General features: G+C 47.3%; 1 protein-coding gene across 4 annotated transcripts in view; it reads right to left on the bottom strand.

The window, feature by feature from the left end:
* Nucleotides 1-14,980, bottom strand: part of LOC136835137 (HAUS augmin-like complex subunit 1) — a 217,145-nt gene that overhangs the window by 122,425 nt on the left and 79,740 nt on the right. The gene's annotated exons all lie outside the window — the stretch shown is intronic.

The following is a 14,980-nucleotide window of genomic DNA, read 5'->3' as shown; positions in this document are numbered from 1 at the left end:
CAGCATCTGCACTCTCATAGTATGCATCTCGTAAAGGTCCCAGTTTTTCTTGCCCTGCTGTATCCCACAGACTAATAATGCTTTCTCCATGAGATGTATTCACAATAATTTCTGTCTTTTAGACACCCATGGTGGCTATGTATTCATGCCTGAAACCTTCACACTGCAATCGTGAGACATAGCTGGATTTTCCTGTCCCTCCATCACCTACAATAGCAATTTTATATCTTCCTGGCTTCATACAGCTGCTGGAATCTGGCAATTCACCCACATCATCTAAAAACTGTTTCTCTGTTGCCATGACAAGTCTATTTGGGTTCACTGCAACAGAAAAAAGGGGGAAGAGGTTGGAGAATCAAAGCTGACAAATGTAATATTCTGACATTCTTATCTATAAATGTTAAGGATGACAAAGTTGAACAATCATGTACAGTATTTCGTAATACAGTATCATTCAATTTTGTGTATCCCATAAAGCACCAGTGATCTGACTTTTCTGATAAATGAACAGTTGCGTGAAGCTGCAATTCACAGAGGTATATAACCAAGTAACCTGAATATTTGGGATGTGGCAGCTTTATTTTCCAAGAATTAGGTTTTCTTATCCAGGATTGTATCACATGAGTTGACAGTGATTGCTGGCCCAGTGTCTTCCCTCAAATTTTTCCCCAAAGAATACAGTGGCAGCTAAACTCAAATTTATATTCTCTCTCCTGTACTGAGTACTGCTGAAGATTTAGAATTAGAATATAAAATTTGGGCCAAAAGGCTAAGTGCTGGGGCCTATGAGGTCAATCAGCTCTGAAAATATTGAAAAAGCTGTCAAAAGGTGGAAAGTAAGATGGAAGCAGATATGAACCGAGTTATAGTAAAAGACTGACAGGGTTGCAGATAGGGGCCACAGAATGCTGCAAAGAACCTTATGCCTACAGTGCACAGCATGATGTGAACTGCCAGCGCTACTCCCCTATGGGGTGCAGTGAAGGATTGTGGTTAAGAAAAAAGTTGAAGAAATCACCATAAAAATGATATTTTTATAATAATATAGTTTTATATATACTGTACTTAAAAAAGTAATTACATAGCTGTCAATTTCTAGTAAACAGCAGCCAAAATCTGAAAATTCACAGTAGCGATTCTTATGTTTTGTTTTTGGCGTAAGTGACTAGCCCCCCCGCAACTTTCAGGAAAGGCCCACCCCACTTTTGGGAAAGGAGAGGAATAACACTGCAGAGAGCTCCCACTCTGTCATTACTTGTAAGTATGTATAAAACTTTATTTTATTATAAAATGTCATTTTTATATAAGTAACTTACCAAGTAATTACTGAACATAGCTCATTCCCACATTGACAGGAGGTGGGATTCATGGACTATTCTCCTCCCAAGCATTAATAAAAATAATGAGTTGAGAATAAAAAGAGATTGCTAGCATCAATATGATACTTGTTGTTTCCTTACCTGGTAAGAGAGCTGCTGCAGAAAGTTACTGCCTCTGGTGGTGCTCATCTTACCCCGTAGAGGTGTGGCAGTATAGCCAAGTGTCACCTGCTACATAAATGGGGACCTCGCAGCAAAAGACTTCTCTGAACGCTAGCAAAGTAAAAAGGCTGCCCCTGCCAGCGCAGTACCAACACACAATGACCAGATAACAATGCTGTTACCTATACCAAAAAATTAAAAACACCACTACCCAACCATTGCAAGACCTGGTGGGCATCCCAGTACAAAGTACCCCCAGACTCCCCAGTGACTCATCACCGGTTTCCAAGGCTAAGAGTAAGGATGGAAGAAATGCTTCCTATACTTCCTTCCCCAACACCATGCCAGCCACCGATAAAGGACCCAAGATATTGCAATTAGTAAAAACCGTTTCAACATCACGTAAATAGTGTGACGTAAATACTGACTTACAATTCCAATATGTGGATTGGAGAATGGAAGAAAGAGAGAGATTATACTTGAATGCTAAAGACGTCATCACGGCCTTAATCTCGTAAGCTTTCAGTTTCAAAATGGGTGGAAGCTCTTCTTCTACTTGGGAATGTGCCTCATGAATGAGATCTCTTAGGAAGAGAGGGCATTCTTTGAGAGAGGTTGCGAGGGGTTCTTCACTGACTGCTGTAAGTTATTGAAAGGACCTCTTATATTGCAAGAAGCCCTACAAAAGGACCTTCCCTTGCAAGAAGCACAAACAGAGTGAGGAAATGTGGTTTCAGGCAACATGAACTACCCATGAGGATGGCCACAACCCTTACAATATTGTTCGGTGTTTATTATATCTATAAGGGTAAAAAACAAGAAAAAAGGCAACCAAAAACACACAAGTGAAAGACAATGAGCAAAATATTCACCCTCACTCAAAACTTTCCAATGGCAGTCGAGACAGAAGAGCACAGCACATCTTTAACTCCAACAAGGCTGAAATGAAAGTGAGTTTGATGGTTGGCGAGTGACGGATACTCCCCCACTCACACTCCATCCCCACCTGTTAACCACCTGGTTAACTACAATGTTACAAAGTTTCAAATAGCTTCCAGTTTGAGCTGAAGATGCTCCCTGTATATAAGGTGATGGTTGGTATTCCCATACGAACCATTCTACATTTCATAATTATTAACCATTGCCTTATTAAAGGCTTACTACTTATAATGAAAGGATGACTAAGGATATGCAAGATGATCCTGGCATACCTACCAAATCCTCCTCATTTAGTGAAAAAAAAAGTACCCAATAGAGGAGGGAGGCCCCTCGGTCAAAGGCTAAGGTCTGTATCAATAAAAGTTAATTTTAAAAACTAATTTGTACCTTTACTAGGTATACAAACCAGAGCCTTTTAAATAGGAGTGTCATCAGTGCAGGCTGGAGTGACTGTTGAACTTGGTATCAATGTCATTAACTGGAGGTTACGGGGGGTGAGTGGGGAATAACTCTCACTCATCTTACATCATTATTCTTTTTCTTTCAGCTACAAGGTAAAAGTAGGGTAGTTGAGGTGTGATTATGATAAAAGGCTCTGGTTTGTATACCTATGAAAAATACAAAAACTTCCTTAAAAATTCAATTTGTTCCTACTGAAATGCAAACCAATGCCTTTTATATAGGAGACTTACTCCATAGGTGTGAGGTAGTATCTGACAACTAACTAGAGTTGAATCCTACCTGGAAATGCCATGCTCCTGGTTGCGCATACAAGCGGGGGATGCAATGACTCCTGTAACCTCCTACTAAAGTCTGGCAAATGGGTTAACAGACCAGTATAGCCTTGGGCACAAGTGAGCTTCTGACCCACGAAGAAGACTCCAAGAAGGGAAACTGCTTGGATGAAACCTGACAGCACTACAGTACTTACAACAGGCATTAGGTTTCACTAAGATGGAATAGAAGGGAGTTGGAAGAGCTTTGATGACAAGGAGGTGGTGGAAGGACAGTGCTTCCCCTCCTCACTTGAGTCTAACTTTCCTCTTCTGGAGAGGAAGTTATCTTGGGAATGAAGACCGCTACTGGAAACTCAACAGCGCTGTGCTCCTTGGGGTTGCAGCAACAGCAGGCAATTTCATAATAGTTACAGCAACAGCAGACACAGAGGGCAACATCATAAAAGTTATAGCAACAGCAGACTAAGGTGAAGGGCAGACTTTGGCAGCAAAGAGGGAGAGGTAGGTTAAAACTTGAAGGATACATCTTTTACCGAGCACCTCACAACATAAGTAAAATCTCCCTACATCAGTAATACTACTGAAACTAAAAGGAAGATTAGTAGTAAAATAGCAGGGCTCCACCTAATAAAAAACAAAAGGGATAAGTTATACTTCTTCACACCTCTGAAAGACACTATTTCTCAAAAACAAACACACAAGTTCAACTTACCAGAGAAGAGTTCAATAAGATGTCCTCACACAATGACAGCTGAAGAAAAAACTTAGTGACAGATAGTGAATGAGGGGTATTCCCCAACTCACCATTATTACCCCAGTTAATAACATTGTTTCCAAGTGCAAAGTTCAATAAACATTCCAGCTCACACTAAGAATACTCCTATGTAAAAGGAAATGGTTTGTGTTTCCACAGGAACAAATCAAAATCTTAAAGTAATTTGTAATTTCCTAAGTATACAAGCCAGAGCCTTATAAATAGGGGTATCCTTCAGACCAAGCCAGACACAGCCATTAAACTTATTACCAAAACAGTTAACTGGTGGTTATGGAAGGAGGGGGGGGGATTAAGTGGGAGAATATCCTTCACTAACCTGTCTTCTCCAACCTGTTTTTTCTTCAGCCCCTAAGACAAAGCAGGGTGGTTGAGTTGGGAACTAGATAACAAGGAAAAATACATATTACACTAAAATTAAATTTGTTCCTAAATACAAACCATTGACTTTTATGTAGGAAACTAGTTCCTCGCTGGGTGAGCGGCTTCCGTTTTCAACTACCACACTGTTGGTCGTGAGTTCGAATCTCCGAGCGGCCAGTGAAGAACAAGAGGAATTTGTTTCTGGTGATAGAAATTCATTTCTCGCTATATTGTGGTTCGGATTCCACAATAAGCAGTAGGTCCCGTTAACTAGGTAACCAATTGGTTCTTAGCCACGTAAAATAAGTCTAATCCTTCGGGCCAGCCCTTGGAGAGCTGTTAATCAGCTCAGTGGTCTGGTTAAACTAAGATATACTTTTTTTTTTTTATGTAGGAAACTCACTCCTTAGGTAGGAAAGCCTCTCTGTCAACTAACTGGAAGTTGAAAGTCTGCTGGGAAATACCAAGATCTTGGTTGCAAAGGTGAGCACAGGATGCAAAGACTCCTGTAATCTCTTAATTGGTCTGGCATGGGTCTATGTGAGGGTGTAGAGCCCCACCAAAGCAAGGAAAAGAATGGAGAACCATGTACTACTCAAGGAGGTTGTACGAGTCAGAAGGCAGCTTTATCTTGGGACCAGAAAATAGCCCTGCTGCCACTCATCCCCCTTGCTAAACGGAGAGTGTAGGGAGTCACAACTTAGTCCCCAAAACTCTAACAATGGTTGCTCAATTGAGTAGTCACATACATCTATGTCAGGTCGACCACATGCTAGAGCACTGCTGCTGCTCCACACAGGCAGTAAGAAGGAAGAATGGAAGAATGGGTAGAAGTCAGCCAGCCTTATGCTCTCCAAGTACCTTTGGAGAGCTGCTATTCTGTACAAAAAAAAGTATACCTTAGTTTTGCCAAACCACTGAGCTGATTAACAGCTCTCCTAGGGCTGGCCCGAAGGATTAGACTTATTCTACGTGGCTAAGAACCAACTGTTTTCTGTACAAAAGGAGCTAAATGCTTACACCTGCTAAACAGCCACCACAGGTCCCAAAGGAAAGCAGTCTAGAAACTTGTGGGTGAAGTTCCTTAGGTAAGATTAATTAAAGGTGGTCTGATATTGCAGACACCTACCCTCATCACCTGTGTACCAAAAAGTTACTCTGAAATGCAAAAAACAGATCAATGCCCAACAAGCTCATCTCATACATCATAAAGCCAGAAAGATACACCTACTTCTTGTGTTTGCCAGGACTAGCAAGAGGTGCTGACACTCTTGATGCAAGAGTTCGGGTCCTACTTGGTAACATGCAGTAACCCTTCCACTATCCAAATTCACCTTATCCAGTACTGGACATTATCTGGATGCAACCAGACCCCAGGGACCAAAGATATAAGTATATGCATGCACACATACACTCACACTCTAGGCCTGTCTGGCTAATGGAAAAACCCAAGGAGGTGGAGGGGACAGGTGAGAGATCCCTAGCACCTTACCCTGCCTGCCAGAGGCCAAAATCCTGGAAGGCGAGTAAGGCCATGAGCGGTCATCAACCAGTGGTGACGATGGCCACATGGGCTGGGAGAGTGGTGCGGGTCACACGAGCTATGGGGGCTTCCCAGAGACGTGATACAGTCTTCTTAGAAGCCGAAGTCTCTACCGTAGAAAAAGAATGGATGGGGGACCTCCTATGCCTTACCCAGGTGAGTGGGCTGGTAGGCTGACATCACTGTTCTGGGACCCTTGCACTTCCCTCTTTGGAGACCAGGAAGGGGGTGAGTGAGTGCCTGCCTGCTCTCTACTCAATTTTTCTCGCTGAGCTGTACCGGCAGCTGGGTCTGGTTTCGTAGACTTGGGACCCTTACCGGCCTGGGAAGGTGGTTTCCTGGGACTGGTACTGGTGCACTGGGGGTGCATGGAACCCCAGGCAGCGGTTGCTCCCATGCCGTCAGCAACGGGAGCTACAGTACTGGGAGTACCACTAGTGAGAGACCAGGTAGCCTTCTCCTTGGGGGAAGCCTGGCTGTCAGAAGCCCTATGGAACTTCTTATGGATGGGTAAGGCAACCTCCTCCTTCCTCTGATTGCCAGTTTTGGAAGTAGGAGAGAAGGTGACAGTACTCGACAGAGGTGAAGAGAACAACGACGATGAAGGCTTCCTACTCCTCTCCTTCCGGCTGAGGCCAGCCTTGGACAGCTGTGTGTGGAGGAGGATGTCACCATGCTAGGTTGAAGTACAGGATACCACCTTGGAAGTCATCACACCCACGGCAGTAGTAGTTACTGGAAGGCCTTTGGAGGCCTTCAAATGGGAGATCAGTCCCGAAACACTCGGCTCCCTGGGGAGGCCAAGGAATAGTCATAACTCCTTAAGTCCCTTGGGATCCACAATACCTGCAAGACAAGTCGGGTTAAGAGACACACTCCCCCTTTGCACTGATGAGGAGTGTCCCTCTGAGGACAACTCTCCCCCGAGCAAAAGGAGACTGCCGGAGAATAGACAAACCGGTCATCCTCCCCTCTCCAATGATGAAGCAGTAGGAGGCGGCAAAGGAGAGACCGCTCCTTAAGAGTGGCAACAGCAGGTGGAAGCTTGGCCAGGGGCAAGAAGGAACCAGAGAGAATCTTCAGTGTCACCTGCAGAGTATTGCACTCCGATGACACTGGAGAAACTTTCTTCTCTTTCTTCTTTTTCTGAGCAAACTTCACCCACTGTTCAGAAGGCCAGACTCAATACTCACCACAAGGGCTAGATTTATTGCAATCATCTTGCTATATGATATGCACAGAAAGTGAGGGTCTATTTCAAGGGAGGAGAGGAACCGACTGCAAGGCTTGCCCTTACCTGGACAATGCCTAATAATTAAAGGTTTCCTCTCCCCAGGCTGTTGCCATTTGTAAACTATTAGCAAACAATCACACACAAACATATACAGCACAGAAAAAACAAAAAAGAAAGTAAACAGCGGTTGGGCAGAAAAGCTCAGAGACGTCTTCACAAGACAGCAGCCAAAAGCAAAGTGGAGTGCAAACCGATGAGTGGGTGGGGCTTCCCCCCCTACCGTCGGTAGCTAACAACCTTGTTTGAAAGTTAACGGCTGTTCCAGCTTGTGTTTGCAAGCAATCTATGTAAAGATCGAAGGTTTTTATTTCTGTAGGAACAAACAAACCTTTGGTCTTTACTTAGAAGACTTAACCATTGGAGGGTGGAGTCTGAGTAAATCTCTGAACTGACTGGTCTGGAAGAGCTGAGGAAAGAATCCTGCACCTCTAGCTTGTTGGATATATAGGATGTTGCATCTGCTAGACCTCTGGGCTTATAGTAATGACTTGCATCATTACAGTGCTTTGAAAAAAGGCTTGGAAGAAACCAAGGGTGTCAGAGACAATAAAACTTGCTAAGACCAACTGCAACCTACTTGGGAGCCTGAGTTACCTGGATGGGCAAGACTGTTTGAAACTTCTCATTACAGTAATACCCCAAACTTGAGTGATTCGAGTTGTGTGAATTCACTGACACGCAAACTTTTCATTGCAACCTAACTAATTGTCATACAGAAGTTTTTCACAAACATGCAAACATTTGTGAATACTGAGAAACCCTGCAGAAGTGTTTGTTTAATTTCTTATGTAATTTATAAGTTTTCAAGCTTTTATGTGTAAATTAAATAACATTAAATAATAAAAGTAATAATTTCTCTCTCTCTATTTTACTGAGATGAGAGAATTTTTATGGTACATGTATATGTTTATTTGTTTTGTATGATAAATGAATTTTTTACCTAATAATAAACACTAATTTTCAAATAATAATAATAATAATAATAATAATAATAATAATAATAATAATATAACTGTAATTACGAAATTCAAGATACAGGCAGTCCCCAGTTATCAGCAGGGTTTCGTTCCCGAAAGCGTGACGATAACCGAAAATCGGCGATAATAGTGCCGATCCTCAGTTATCAGCGCGGATAACTGGAGATCGGCGCCGATAACCGGGAATCGGTGTCAAAAATCCGGTTATCGTCGTTGCCAGACAAGCGCCGTAAAACCGGACCGCCGATAATCAGGGACTGCCTGTACATATTTTAAACAAACAAATATCTTTCCCTCATCTTTTGAGAAGAAGCTCGAAGGCAAAGCTGTCAGACATGTCACTTGGACATGACAAGAAGGGGAAGTGTTGCTGATTAGCATGTCAAAGGTTTCTTACGTAATTCTCTCTCTCTGTCCGTAATAATTCATAAAAAATTTCACTCTTAAGTAAGGACAACTGTTATCTCTTTCTCTCTCTCTCTCGTTTATACTTAGCGCAACCTACGTATTACTGTTTCTCTGTATGTCTTTAACTGTACAGTAGATAATTTTAAATTGATCTAATTTTACCTGTACTGTCCTACAAACTGTAAATGCACTGTTCTAAAACATAGACATAGAGTATTTCAGAACAAAGAGACAGAGACAGAATAAAGAAGTTTTTAAAAACGAGGTTGAGAAGACTTCTAAAAACAGACTGGTGAAATGGGGGGAGAGAGAAATAGTATACTAATCCTCACACTCTCCTATATTCTACGTTAACCATTTATTTCTTTTTTTAAGGGTAATGTATTAAGCTAACATTTAAATGAAATTACTGACTCTTTAATTTAATTTAAAAGTTATTTTAATACTGAACTTCCATCTTTTGATATCTAACGTAAGAATAATTCTCTCTCTCTCTCTTTCTCTGTCTCATGTTATTCTCTGTCTCCGTAATAATTCACAAATAATTTAACCCTTAAACACCGAGCCTCTATTTACAAAAGTGTCTGCCGTATGCCGGCAGGGTTTGAGAGTTAGCGCCGAAGCGGAAAAAATAACAATTTTTAAAGTAAATTGTATTTTTCCTAACTATACAAACCCAAGGTCCTTTACATTAGATTACTTTCAGGCGTAGGCTGAAACGGCCGTTGAACTTCAAACAAGGTGGTATAGGCAGTTAACTACTGTCCGGGAGGCGGGAGTACGACCTGCCCGGATGTAAACATTCCAATTTGCTTTTATTGGGTACAGATTGAGGGGGTGGCATGAGGTGGGCATAATTGTAAAGGACCTCGGGTTTGTATAGTTAGGAAAAATACAATTTACTTTAAAAATTGTTATTTGTTCCGACACAATATACAAACCCTCGGTCCTTTACATTAGAGATTTACTGATTGGAGGAGGAATCTGAAAAAGTCTCTCTGAACTGACTGGAGTTCACCACCTTGTCTTCCCTTCCTGGTCGTAAGAGCGAGGAAGGGAAAAAACTCTGACAAAAGATCGGGTTGTAGGAAACGCAGGATCAGTTGTCAGACTTCTGGGCCCCTTTGCATGAAAGAGAAACGTCAGTTCAAGCAAAGTAGGTTAGGAAGAATTGACGTCGGATGACAATAAGGGAAATACAAGTATTGGGTTTGTCTCAAAGTCATGGACTCCCTCCTCCCCTTGCAAGAGGAGGGAGTGGGGTTGCTTCTATTAACCTGAAAGGAAATAGAATGGAAGCTCGTTATGTGCTTACCTGCCTCGATCGCCGGTCCAGCTTGTAACGCAGCTGCGTCCGCTCCCTGCCCGTGGGAAGAGAGCTTAGGATGGGGAGAGGAATAGAGGCTAGTCACTCAGGATTCATCTCCCAATCACTACCGTACAACATAGGCGAGATGCAACCTGTCCCGTTAGGGGAGCTGGATAAGCTACACAACTTGTTGAGCAACCACCACAGGACCCAAGGAAAAAGTGTCCAAGGACTTGTGTGCAACATCCCGGAGGTAGAAGGAGGTGAAGGTAGTCTGTCGGGACCACACCCCTGCCTTCAGCACCTGTGGTACCGACATATTCTTCCGGAATGCTAGGGACCAATGCTGCGAACCTCGTGAGCTCTCGGACAGAGTGTACCGGTGTCGTCTTCTCCTGCAGCAGAGTACGCTCTCCTTATCGTCTCACGAAGCCAAAAAGAGATGGTATTCTTGGACACTTCTTTCTTGGTCGAGCCAGTGCTAACGAAGAGTTGTTGACGCTCAGGCCGAGGTGCCGAGTCCTCTTCAGATAGCGCCAGCACCCTAACAGGACACAGTAGCATCTCGTCTGGATCATTATCTATGAAGTCCTCTAGGGATGGGATCGTGAAGGACTCGAACCGTGGCGTCAGGGACCGGATTCTGAGTCTTCGCTACAAATCGGGATGAAATCGAGCGTAACTGATCCCCATCCCCCTTGAGTGTTTGACATCGAAAGAAAGTCTGTGAAGCTCGCCTACTCTCTTCGCCGATGCCAGGGCAAGCAAGAAAACAGTCTTTAGGTCAGATCCCTGTCTGACGACTCTCTTAAAGGCTCTGTCACGGTGCACGAGTCAGGCTCCCTAATCACGAGTCACATCCCACACAGGGGCCTGAGATCCTGGGTGGGCAAGACCTCTCAAGCTTCTCATGAGTAGAGAAATCTCGAAAAGAGGATGAGATGTCTACTCCTTTCAGCTGCAAGACTAGGCCAAGTAGCGGCTCGGGCTAGCCCTTTACAGCTGAAACGGAGAGAAGCTTCTCGGCGAAGGAAGACGAGGAAGTCCGCGACCTGTTGAACAGTAGCTCCCGGACCGAGAGATACCCCTTCGACGACACCAACCACAGAAGACGGACCACTTTCCCTGGTACACCGCTGCGGAGGATCTTCTGAGGTATCTTGCCATCTCTGTTGCTGCGCTGATCAAGACTGAAAAACCTCGCTCAGCAAGACAGATGGTGGATAACCTCCAGCCGTGAAGACACAGGGAATGCACTGCCAGGTGGAACCGCTCGCGTGAGGTTGACGCAGAAGGTTGGGCCAGGGGGATCTCTCTCGGCGCCTCTGAGAGGAGAGCTAGCAGGTCCAGGTACCAACTGGCCTGGGGCCATTTGAGTGCCACCAGAGTCATTCTGAGATTTGGGGTGATCATCACCGGCTGATCACCCGGCGAATCAGACAGAATGGGGAAAGGCGTAAGTGTCAAGGTTGTCCCACGGGTGTTGGAACGTCCTCCTCGCAGCGCCCATGGGTCCGCACGATGGAACAGAAGACCTGGAGTTTCCTGTTGTGCCGGGTGGCGAACAGATCGATGACTGGATGCCCCCACAGATCGAACAGCCTTTCCGCCACTTCCTGATGGAGGGACCACTCGGTCCCTACCACCTGGCTCTGGCGGCTGAGCTTGTCTGCCACGACATTCCTCTTGCCTGGAATGTACCTGGCTGACAGCTCTACTGAGTGAGCTACGCCCACTTTCGTGCCCTGCATCGCCAATTGATGAAGCTGGTGGGACACCAGTTCCCCTGCTTGTTGACGTATGCCACTACCGTGGTATTGTCGCTCATCAGTACCACGGAGTGTCCCATCACTCGATCCTGGAACTCTTGGAGGCCAGGAAGGCTGCTTGAGCTCCAGGATGTTGATGTGAAGGTGCTTGTCGCCTCGATGCCACATTCCCGAAGTCAGCAACTCCTCCAGGTGTGTGCCCCATCCCTCGGGTCGATGCGTCCGAGAACAGAAGCATGTCCGGAGGGGTAGTATGCAGGGATACTCCTATTAAGAGGTTCCTGTCGTCTAGCCACCAGTGAAGGTCCTTTCTCACTTCCTCGGAAAGAGGAATGAAGGACTGGGGGTCTCGGGACTGGGACCAATGCTCCTTTAGCCTCCACTGGAGAGACCGCAGGTGAAGACGCCCGTGAGGTACTAGCTTCTCTAAAGACGACAGGTGACCGATGACGACTTGCCATTGCCGAGCTGGTTGTTCCTGTCGAGACAGGAACAACTGTGCTGCCTGCCTGAACTTGCTGATGCGAGTCCGAGGGAAAGACTTTTGCTGCCACTGTGTCTATCAGCATGCCCAGGTACTTTGTCCTCTGCTTGGGGTGAGATCTGACTTCTCCAGATTTACCACGATCCCTAGATCCTGACAAAACTTCGAGAAGACGATCCCTGTCCTGTAGCAACTGCGGCGAGAGCTCACCAGGACTAGCCAATCATCGAGATACCTCAGCAGGCGTATCCCACATGCGAGTGGGCCCAAGCTGACACGAGAGAGAACACTCTCGTGAACACCTGGGGAGCAGTCGAGAGCCCGAAGCAAAGTGCCCTGAATTGGAAGACCGACTCCCCGAGGACGAAGCGGAGGTACTTGCGTGAGGACAGATGGATGGGTATCTGGAAATACGCATTCTTCAAGTCCACCGTAAGCATGAAGTCGTTCTCCCTGATGGAGGCCAGCACAGATTGCGGTCTCTATCGTGAACCGAGTCTGGCGAAGGAAACGGTTCAAGGAGAGAGGTCTATGACCGGTCTCCATCCCCTGAAGCTTTCTCCACGAGAAAGATACGGCTGTAAAAGCCTGAGACTGGTCTGACACGACTTCCACAGCATTCTTGCTCAACATGGCCTGCACTTCTTGCTGTAGTGGATGTCCTTCGACGAACCTGAAAGATAAGTTTGGAGATGGACCGGTGAGTAGGTGAGGGGAGGCCGAGACTCGAAGGGTAGTAGATATCCCTCCCGAAGGACATCCACTATCCAGGTCTCGCTCCGTGTCGCTGCCATGTTGCCCAATGGCTCGACAGGCAACCCCCACCTTTGGCAGCTTTTTGATCCGGGGAACACCGCCCTAGCGTTTCCCCTTCTTCTTCTTCCCTTTGCCCCCTTTACCGGACTGGAAAGGGGGCTGAAAAGGACGGAGTAACCCCTCTTTCGAGGAAGAAGAAGGCTGGGTGTTTCCTCGGGACCCCTTCAAGACTGGGACTTCTTAGGGGCCGAGGAAGAGCCGGCCTGGCCCAAGACCTGGCTGCAGTGGGGCGAGAAGACCCGGAGGTCTTAACCACTGCCTGGTGGACAAGCCGGTCATTCTCATCGGCATGCCGTTTGTCCACTCGCAAGGCCCACCAACTCTCTAGGGAAGAGAGAGGAGGAACCCAGCAATGGTCCATTCCACAGAGCAATTGCCGACTCGGGACCTACAGACCTGGCAAAGCGAGAGAGAACAGCGTCTCTCCGCTAACACCAGGTTTGCCCACAGGTTTGCAGTCTGGTGGGCAAGGTAGGAAATAGCCATACCTCCAGACTGGCACAGTCTCCCAAAGGCAGAGTCCTCCCCAGGTACGATAGCGCCCGAGGAAGCAGCCACCTTCGATATTGTGAAGGACCACAGATCGAGCCAGGAGACTGCCATGGCGGTGGCTTTCCAGGGTTGCAGCTCCTTGTTGGGAGAGAGAAATGTTCTCTGCTGACAATTGCTGCAATGAAAGACCCGGATCCAAAGGGGTCAGGTCCGGGTCAACCTGTTTAGTCGACAACGCCCCTTCCGATGGAGTATAAAAGCGCTTCTGACGAGGCAGAGGGGGAAGAAGCTTGTCCGGCGACTTCGATCGAAGGAGCTGTCTTGCCCAGACACAAGACCGTTCACTTGATCGAGAACTCCTCGGCAAGTGCGGACCACGGCAGTCCCACCGAAGCCTTGGGTTCCTTCTTGGGTCCCCAGAAGGATTCAAGGCGTGACGGGCAATCCACAGAAGAGGCCGTGGTCCCTTCCCCGAGGTCATTGTGCTGACGAATCAGTGCGATAACCTCTGAAAAAGTCCTCTGTATTTCGGGGGTGTCCGCATCCTGGGGCAGAGGACCCTCGAGTCCCTCCAGGGTGCGGTCTTCCCGAACTACTCTCCCTGCAGGGGGGAGAACCTCGGCAGACCCCCGAGGACCTTCCTGAACTACGCGGGCGTAGGACCTGGTCGAGCCAAGGACCGATCCAGGTGCGTACCCCCACGCAGCTGGACTCTGAGGAGAACGATCCCCAGAGTTCCTCCTCTCCGACTCATGCCCCCTGGAGGAGACCGAAGGGGCGGAGGGGACAGGCGAGGAAGATCGGGCGCTCCCGCTGCCCTTACTGGCAGAACCAGTAGAGGCAGCGGGCCGAGAGCGGTCACCATCCTGCGGTGATGACAAGCCCTCAGGTCAAGGAGATCGTTTCAACCCAGGTGAAACAATCTCCCGAGGAGAGCGGAGCAGCTTGCGAGAGTCAAGCCACGCATTCGTCTCCCCCGAGCCGGGCTGGCCGCGCAGGCGTGGCCGGGGACTGGGAGGAGCCGAACGCGAGGCTGGCTGGCGCTGTCCTCTGGACGCGCCCCAGACTTCTTCGAGGCCGAAGCCTCTCGAGAAGACTGAGTAGGGGACTTCTTCCCTGTCTCTCCTTGCACTCGGCCCCGTGGGGCTGAAGCACTGTCCTGGGAACCTGACTTGGCACTAGGAGTGCCAGCAGGAAGAGGCGGAGCACCTGCATGCCCCGGCTCTTTCTCTCGTCCCACGCCCTGGTCTGTATGGCAAAGAAGTATCTACCGTAACAGCCTGGGATACCAAGTCTCCTTGGGGACCCGGTACTTTCAGGCAACTTCGCGAATTGAGCGCCCGACGCGGTCTCGCTGGCCTTAGAAGCAGGAGGTTTCTCAGGCACAGCGGGGAAGTGCCGACCTTGGTCTGCACGCCCTTGGCTCCCGATGCCCCTGGCCCGGAGGCCGGGGAAGCGGTTCCCTGATCCGAGGATCGGGAAGAATCAACGAGAGATCCCACTGCCTTCCCTGTGGAAGGAGGCAGACCCTTAGAAACCTCGGTGCGAAGTTTCTTGGGAGAGACAGACTTCTTCTTCTTTGGCCTCGGAAGGAGA

This window comes from Macrobrachium rosenbergii, chromosome 55, assembly GCF_040412425.1.
Source record: "Macrobrachium rosenbergii isolate ZJJX-2024 chromosome 55, ASM4041242v1, whole genome shotgun sequence".
NCBI classification, from domain to species: Eukaryota; Metazoa; Arthropoda; class Malacostraca; order Decapoda; family Palaemonidae; genus Macrobrachium; species Macrobrachium rosenbergii.
Note: the sequence above shows the minus strand (reverse complement) of the source record. Positions and strands in the feature narration are given on the sequence as shown.